A 7,863-nucleotide genomic window follows, 5' to 3' on the forward strand; every position below is an offset into this window, starting at 1 on the left:
AGATTTTAACGGCCTATTTGTGTGTTCAGACTGTCCTAAGTTTTTCGCAAATGAAAAAAAAAATAGTGCCATATTATCTTAGAAATACTTAAACATTTAGACTTTAAAATGGCTTGAAATAGTTACCGACACTTGTCGCAAATCCAGATCTAAAGTGTTATTTGTTGTGAAGTTATCGATATCTCATATCCATTTATCAAAGTCTAATCTAACATTTGTGTATTTTATTGGCGCAATATAATAAATATTTTTTACTTTTACAATATTTATAAGTTCCGTGTTTCTTCTGTCTTTCAGTTTTTTTATAAAATATCGTGTGTTTTTTTTAGCTTAATCCAAAAAAACTAAATATATACATATTTATCATAATTTTCTTTATACCACAGTGCTGTAAATAGATATATCGTAAATACTTTATTTTCTTTATACCATAGTGCTCGTGCGCATATATTTTATGCTATCTCATATCTCATCTTGGACTAATAGCAAAGGGCCGCGTACATAATTTAAAATATTTATTTTTATGTTTGCAAATGAGTCGGAGGTTCTCATGAAGATATCCTGTATCAGGTGAGGAAGACCACGTGCAGCTGCGGAGAGAACACGTGTGCGATTATACGCCGAGTTAAACATAATGTCGCTGCGATTCGTATATTATTATTGTGAATCTCTTTGTTAAAAGTACGCCGCGGTTATCACAAATATGGATTTGATTAATGTTAAAAAGAGCCAATTCTTTTTGTTTAAGTATTATTTTTTATTTAGAATATAATATTGAAAATGAATCAGGACAATCTTATTTTATGATCTAAAGTTAATTTTATTTATATTCTTTTAAGACATATAAATGAAATGCTTGTAAATTCTAGCCAGGTGCCTCGAGCTCGTTCTTATATGCAAAAGATTTTTGTAATGCTCCATATTTTGTTACGCATACAAGTCACAATTTAAACGTTTTTCTTGTAATTATTACGTAAACTGAGCTAGAAAACATTGCAAAACACTGTATATCGATTGACAGTATCATTTCTATCAGACATAAATAATCCCGCCATTATTATTCTGTTTTCTATGAAAGCAATAAAATCATTTTACCTATATTGCAGTACAGTTACGAAATAATGAGTTTGGAAATATGTTCGTCTGTTCTCACGTCCATCTGGGTACCAGCATTTTGGGAAACGGCTGAATATCTGTGCTGCAGATGTCGGCTTTTTACAAGCTCGGAGTACCAGAAGTTTCGGCAGTTTTTAATTAGGGAAAAAACGTAAGTTTACAATTTCTCTTTTATAAATAGCAAAAGTAATAAATATGTATTACCAATGAACCTTTATCGCAAATCTATTTTACGTACTCTATTTTTATCTTATAGTCTTATTTTACTATTAAGTATATTACATATATGAGAGTTATACCGAGAGACACTGATATAAATTTGGTTCTATAATATCGATTATTTGGACTACATTTAAATATTTACAATAATAATAAATTTTTTATAGTGACGGTAAATTAATAGGTAAAAATGTTGGCAGAATTGACATATGTTTCTTATGCGTATGTCATTACTATTAGGTACATTAGACAAAAATGTTGTGAAAATCAGGGCGAAATGGCAGGCGCGAGGACAAATGAAATAATAATAATACAGTGGACCACAGTACCGATGGCCGCAGATTACATCCGTTTTTTAGTTCTAAAGATATAAAGATGATCAGAAATCTGCCTCTGACACATGTAAATTTATTGGGTTTAGAGATGCGGGTTTCCTCAGATGTATGCTTTAACCGTAGGATTATGTCTCTAATAAGCACATTGAAAAAAAAAATCCACTTAATCGCACGCTTAAGTTTGGGCCAGCACTGGAGTTCGAACTCCATTAAATATTTGTTTGAGGAATATCTGAACTGGCTTGCCTCACAAGATCTCTCTTAATATTTTCAGGTTAGTGATATTTGCCAATCCTAGATCAGAAGATGTTATATTAGTTGACATACGTCGCCAAGTGACAGGTCAAACTGTCGTTCTGGAGTAATCGTTATCGTCTGGCGGCAGCCAGCATGGATATTTTTACTAGGAAAATTTTAATTCTATACACATTTTACTACGTTAAAATTTTTCCAGTACATAATTTTAATAATAGCAAGATTATTTTATTTATTTATTTATCAATAAGGAAATATTGATAAAAGTGTCACAGATAAACATTTTTATTATAAAGTATGAGTTATGTAAGTAAAATGAAAAGAAAAAAGTATAATAATTTTGATACACTTGAATATTTTCATCATATTAAATACAATTCCTTTTTAATCAGAAGACCCTAATTGGTAGTTTCTGAAATCGGTAAACATAAGTTCTCGTTATGATGTATTTATAAATTGTAAGTACCAGCTTAACCAGCCTTACCATCTTAAATACAGTACCTAGATGCTATGATTTGAATAGTAATTACCCTTTTGAAGGCTCTGAGTGTTATGTATTTTTACGACGACATCCGGCGGACGGTGCTAGTCGTGTCCTGTTTGCATATGAGAATGTCGTGATTTGCAATTTCAATAGATAATTTGAATACAAATATTATATTACAATAATTATGTGGACGGCCATGATGCAAATTTTGAACCAGAGTATAATGTGTGTTGTCAAAATAAATTAAGTATATTGCCTCTTCGACGAGATTTCAAAAATGCAATGCAATAGCAAACTATCAGCCTGATTACAGAATCATGTCTATATCTAGATCGGTCTGTGATATTAGTATATATTTTGTAAAGTATTAAACGAATTAACTTTTGGGTAAAGTCCATTACTCTGACTTTGTTTTGTCATATTTATCACCTTTATCTTAAGTACTCTTGTAGATCATTTTATATTGTCAGTTTGTGGCTGATATATGATTTTGTTGAATAAAAAACCAATAAATATATAAAACATATACTTAACTTGCTATCGTATTAATGTCAAGGCCACTTCTGACGCCAAAACATTACAGGTTCATGGACGATGGAGGACTGTTAGTGCATATACAATATGAAGAAACCCATGTATGGTCTCAATATTTTGATTAATCATCGGTGTTGGTTTTTGGTTTGTTTGCTTTGGAACAAAGTTTGTTCATATAGCTCTTATGAACGTCAATAATGGAAGATTCTAAATTTATATTTACTCACTCAATCTCTGTTTTTAATCACACAATTGTAGGTTCTTGTATTTATACAAGAACCTATTACTTAAAAAATGTACTATTTAAGGACTAAACTCGTTACTGTTAAAAGTAAGAAGTGTTTGTTTTAAAATGTTAAAACATATACTAATCATCGCGATGTGTTTCAAGAAATATATATATTTTAGAGAGTTTGGGATGATGTTAATATAAAACTAATAGGGATGATAAAACATTAGGCCAATCGACACTGATGCATCACTATGGGCCATGTGTGAAGATAAATAGCATGTGAGCATCAAATGTGATGCAAACAGTACTGGCATTCAGCGAGCCAGCATGCCACGTGCTGCGCAGACGCCCATGTGGCAGACATTTGCTTACGATCTTATTAAGCTGCCTTTGATTGACTTCTGGTGACGATTATGCATTAAGATTAATAATATATCATGCTTCTTATAATGTTAATTTATTTTATATCATCAACATAATTGTATACCGAGCTTTGCTTTTTCAAAATATTATTCAAATTTAATTAAACTAGAACTTCCAAGTTGTGGACACTGAAAAGGCAGTTATCGCAACCCATGGACATCCATTTTAGTGAGTGTGTTGCCGGCTTTTGAAGCCGTATACGTATACGTTTGTTTATACAATTAGAGGTCGTATCTTCCAAGGAGGTCTTCCCTGGGAGTCGATACCACAGTTCGCTAGTTCGAAATGACTTGTGAAGCGGACTGTGGAGCATGATAAATCATTAGAAAATAATTTATTTAATCACTGGTATAGTCGAATTCTATTCTACAAAGTGCACGTTTATTGGCAATGAAAAAATTACATAATTCGCACATCACAATCTTTGAGATCTCCATCACGTGCCGTAAAAACGAGGGCTGAATTTCAGATAAAGCACGCAGTGTGAGGAGTTTGTTATTCTTTTGTCTTTTAATGGCTGACTCTTTGTAGTTGCCGTCAAGTCAAATTATGTCATATTTGACACGTTGTCACTAATGTAAAAGTACACTTCGTCCTTGCTATTTTTATAAAATGGGATCCTTATACTATAGGACTACTCGGACGAGCTACAGGACGGACGGAATGCAATATAATATTTTAATTAATATTGTAATTTGAATCATTTGTTCTGTTCTGTGATATGACAGAAAGTGTAACTAAAAATATGCTATTAGTTTTACAAAAATCCGTTATAATTTGTTTATTATTCAAAAAACACAATCGTGTCTTAAATCAAAAAGAATGCATAAGAAATAAAAAAATCACACACCAATTTAAAAAAATAATCTCGAAAAACAAGCTAAAGATTACATAATAACTAATTGAAAAACTCTTATCAGTTCAATTAATAAGTCGTCAATTAATGGGATCATATTATGTGCTTCTTTCAGAAGGAGGCCCTTTGGCGAACAAACGATGTATTCGAATTTTATTTTATAAGGAACCAATGACATTCACACACCGATGACGTTATGTTAAACAAACGATCTATTGTTCTAGATGAATAATAAAAATATATTTGCGGCCGTTATCCTCGTTGTTCAAAAGGCTTTAAAAAACTGGTTACCTATAAAGTAGGTAAATAAATTTCGCGTTTTATTTCGTCATTTTTAAATTAAAGATTGCTGCGTAAGATCAGATTTTAAATAGATCTGGTTTATGTAGGGCTGTCAGGGCCACGTGCGGGTCTGCCCGGGCGCAGGATGGTAGTGTTAGTAAACATGACTACTGATTCTAGTTGGGCATGTGCTACTAAAGACTCACGCTTTGAGTATACAAATATTATTAGTATTAAACTTCAGCTGGCCTGTCTTTTCAATATGTAATTAGTAAGACTGAGTAAGTAGAAACTAATTAAATAGTTTTTATTTACTTTCTATAAGCACATTGTATAGGCACGCACGATTTCTGTTTATTTTTAATTTCATCTACTTCATTATGCAGGTCTGTATAACATATATAATTTTGGCGTGTGATTTTTATATACCTACTAAAACGAATGGAACTTTGATAAAAATATTCAGATGTATATAATATTTTATTATATTATACTAAAGATTAAAATTAACATAAAATTTACCTGTCATTATTAATCACAATCGAAATTTGAATATCGTATTGTTTTGACAGAGGCAGCTGCTGAATTAGCAAGTCGATAAAGGAATCCGGCCCTAACCTCTGACCCACGATACAGATAATAAATATTTATCGCGATATAATCGCTCCTAAAGTAGAAAACCTGGCATCCGGAACGGTTGGCATTGATTGAAGACGTGCGTGTTTTGAATACTCGCTTTGGTAACTTGTGTGATAATATTCGCAATATAACATTTGAGTACTTTAAAGCTATACAACTCATCATACAAGTGTACATCATCATACAACACATCAAAGTGGCAGGTAGAAGCAGACCTGGCCGCAGTTGCATGTCTTGATTGAAAAACCTTAGACAATTTTTTAGTCAAAGCACCGAGTCTTTGTACAAAATCTTCTTTATACAAAAAGGTTGGTCAAAGTAGACTATTAAGTACTTTAGAAGTGGTTTTTTACGTTTAACGTACTAAAAGTACGCACGGACTTTACCGTATCACTCTATATCTGGCCCAGTTACGTGCCCAGAATAAGGTCTAGTAAGTTCAGACCTTACTCTACGTGCCTACGTGCGTCTTCTGAGCGATATATGAATTAAGCTGAGAAAGCATTATGAACAAAAATCTTGTTAATTTGTATTTATCATAAGGAAAATATTACACCACTATTGTGGATTGAAAAGATACGGAACATTATTGTGTTCCGTATCTTTATCTGTATCTTATGACAACGGGCATGACGCAATTCCGTGATCAGTCCAGCATCGTGACGGCTGTTCGTGGTCCTCCCAGTCGTGACCATCGCACGTGTGAGCCCACAGCTGTCCGCCCTCGCCGCGATTTATTGGACATAGCTCTGCATATTTTTGAGTCATAGGCTAGTGAGATAAATATAAGCGATGGTCAAGATATGCAACAAGGAAGTGAAGGTTGAAACATATTACGCTTATGTTCCAACAGTCTCTTTTGTAGACATTGAGACGTAAAGTTGACATTACTCATTCACAATTTTTTTTCTTGTGTAATTCCTTTCATCACATATACAAGTTACATGTAAATGAGTCGAGAGTGTAGGTATATTATGATTGTACTGTTCCCAGTGCTTTATCAATATGTTTGTGAATTACGGAATCCATCATTAAAATCTACAATTATGAATTGCGATTGTTTTAAAAAAAGTGCATACACCTTACTCAAAGGCCGTCAACGTTTCGCTAAAATGGGCGTCCATGGGCTGCGATGACTGCCCGTTATGGGCGTCCCGTAGGCTAGGTTGCGTATAAAAAAAATTGGCGCCATCTAAATACTATTGTGAGTGCTTGCCCCGTCTAAAATTTAATACTAAAAGATTTAAAAGTCGTATGTGACGTTAAATTATAAGCTATACTACAAAAATGATGTAATCTTTATATTACAGTGCAGGCTGTATGCATTTCTTTTTGTCGTTTTAATAGTATTACTTACGTAAATCAACATAATAAAGTATAAATATCAATCACGATATTAAAATGATTAAATGATATGTTCAATAAATTGAATATTTATTAGGAGCATTCCGAATTTTATTACCAACATAATATATTTTGTTCATCAAATGTCTGGGTATTTCCGAATTTGATATTTGATCCAAATTTATAAATAGGTCTTAAAACTGACAGTCGATGTTTGTTAGCGTGTGATTTATGAGGTGAGAACAAAGCAATGGATAATTTTATTAGCATTGTGCGAACCTACACAATTGAGATTGCGTGTTTTACTAAGAATTCTGTAAATTACGAAACTTTATTATTACTAATCAATATTTCATAATTAATTTAGTATGTTGCTGAAAACAATCAATATTCACCTTATATTTAAAAAAATAGGAAAGTGTAATTTATCCGTCACACTCATTAAATTCTTTTATATCACATAGTAGTTTAGACGTAGTTATCACTACATCCAAACTTTTTAAAACTAGCAGTAAAATGGCGACAAATTTGAAAAAAGAATTGCATGAAAGTGCTTCGAAACATTCTAATCTTTTCTAAATTCTATAAAGAGAGCAATTTAAAATAATTATGCATACCAAATCGGCCACCACCTGCAAAAACTTATATTTTCACTCGTAAAAATACGACTTACAGCGTCCTGTCATACAAAACATAATTTATATTATGTTGTCGGATTTTACGTGAAAACCACTTGCACCGTACAAGACGGCTCTACAAATTTAATACCTATACTTTTGGAATAAGAGGCACGCGAGTGATTTAAAGTTATTTAAATTTTAACTCGTTGACTTTGATGGTTATTTTACAACCCGGCCATAATTACAAGGTTTCCTCTCGTCAATACTAGAACACCGATTGTTTAGGAACATTAAAATTAAACGAATAAAAACTTTATGTGTCCGTTTGAATAACTCTTTGTTGTGGAATCGGTTTCGCGGTGAGTTATTTGAGGTTGAAAACGTATTAAGTGTGAGGAAAGAGTGATATATTTCCCAGTACTATTTTTATACGATACAAAACAGTTTTTGGTTATTTAATACTACATTTTTTAGTTAATAAAACATTCTCATAGTCTAAGTGTTTCTTTTAATTCCTTATT

General features: G+C 32.3%; 1 long non-coding RNA gene across 1 annotated transcript; it reads left to right on the forward strand.

Moving 5' to 3' along the window:
- Nucleotides 1–435: 435 nt before the first annotated feature.
- On the forward strand, nt 436–2,113 carry LOC111003101. Its single transcript, XR_002600570.2, has 3 exons — nt 436–570; nt 1,107–1,267; nt 1,945–2,113. It is a non-coding gene; the product is annotated as an uncharacterized LOC111003101 (long non-coding RNA).
- Nucleotides 2,114–7,863: the final 5,750 nt, after the last annotated feature.

Source organism: Pieris rapae, chromosome 4, assembly GCF_905147795.1.
Source record: "Pieris rapae chromosome 4, ilPieRapa1.1, whole genome shotgun sequence".
Taxonomy (NCBI): domain Eukaryota; kingdom Metazoa; phylum Arthropoda; class Insecta; order Lepidoptera; family Pieridae; genus Pieris; species Pieris rapae.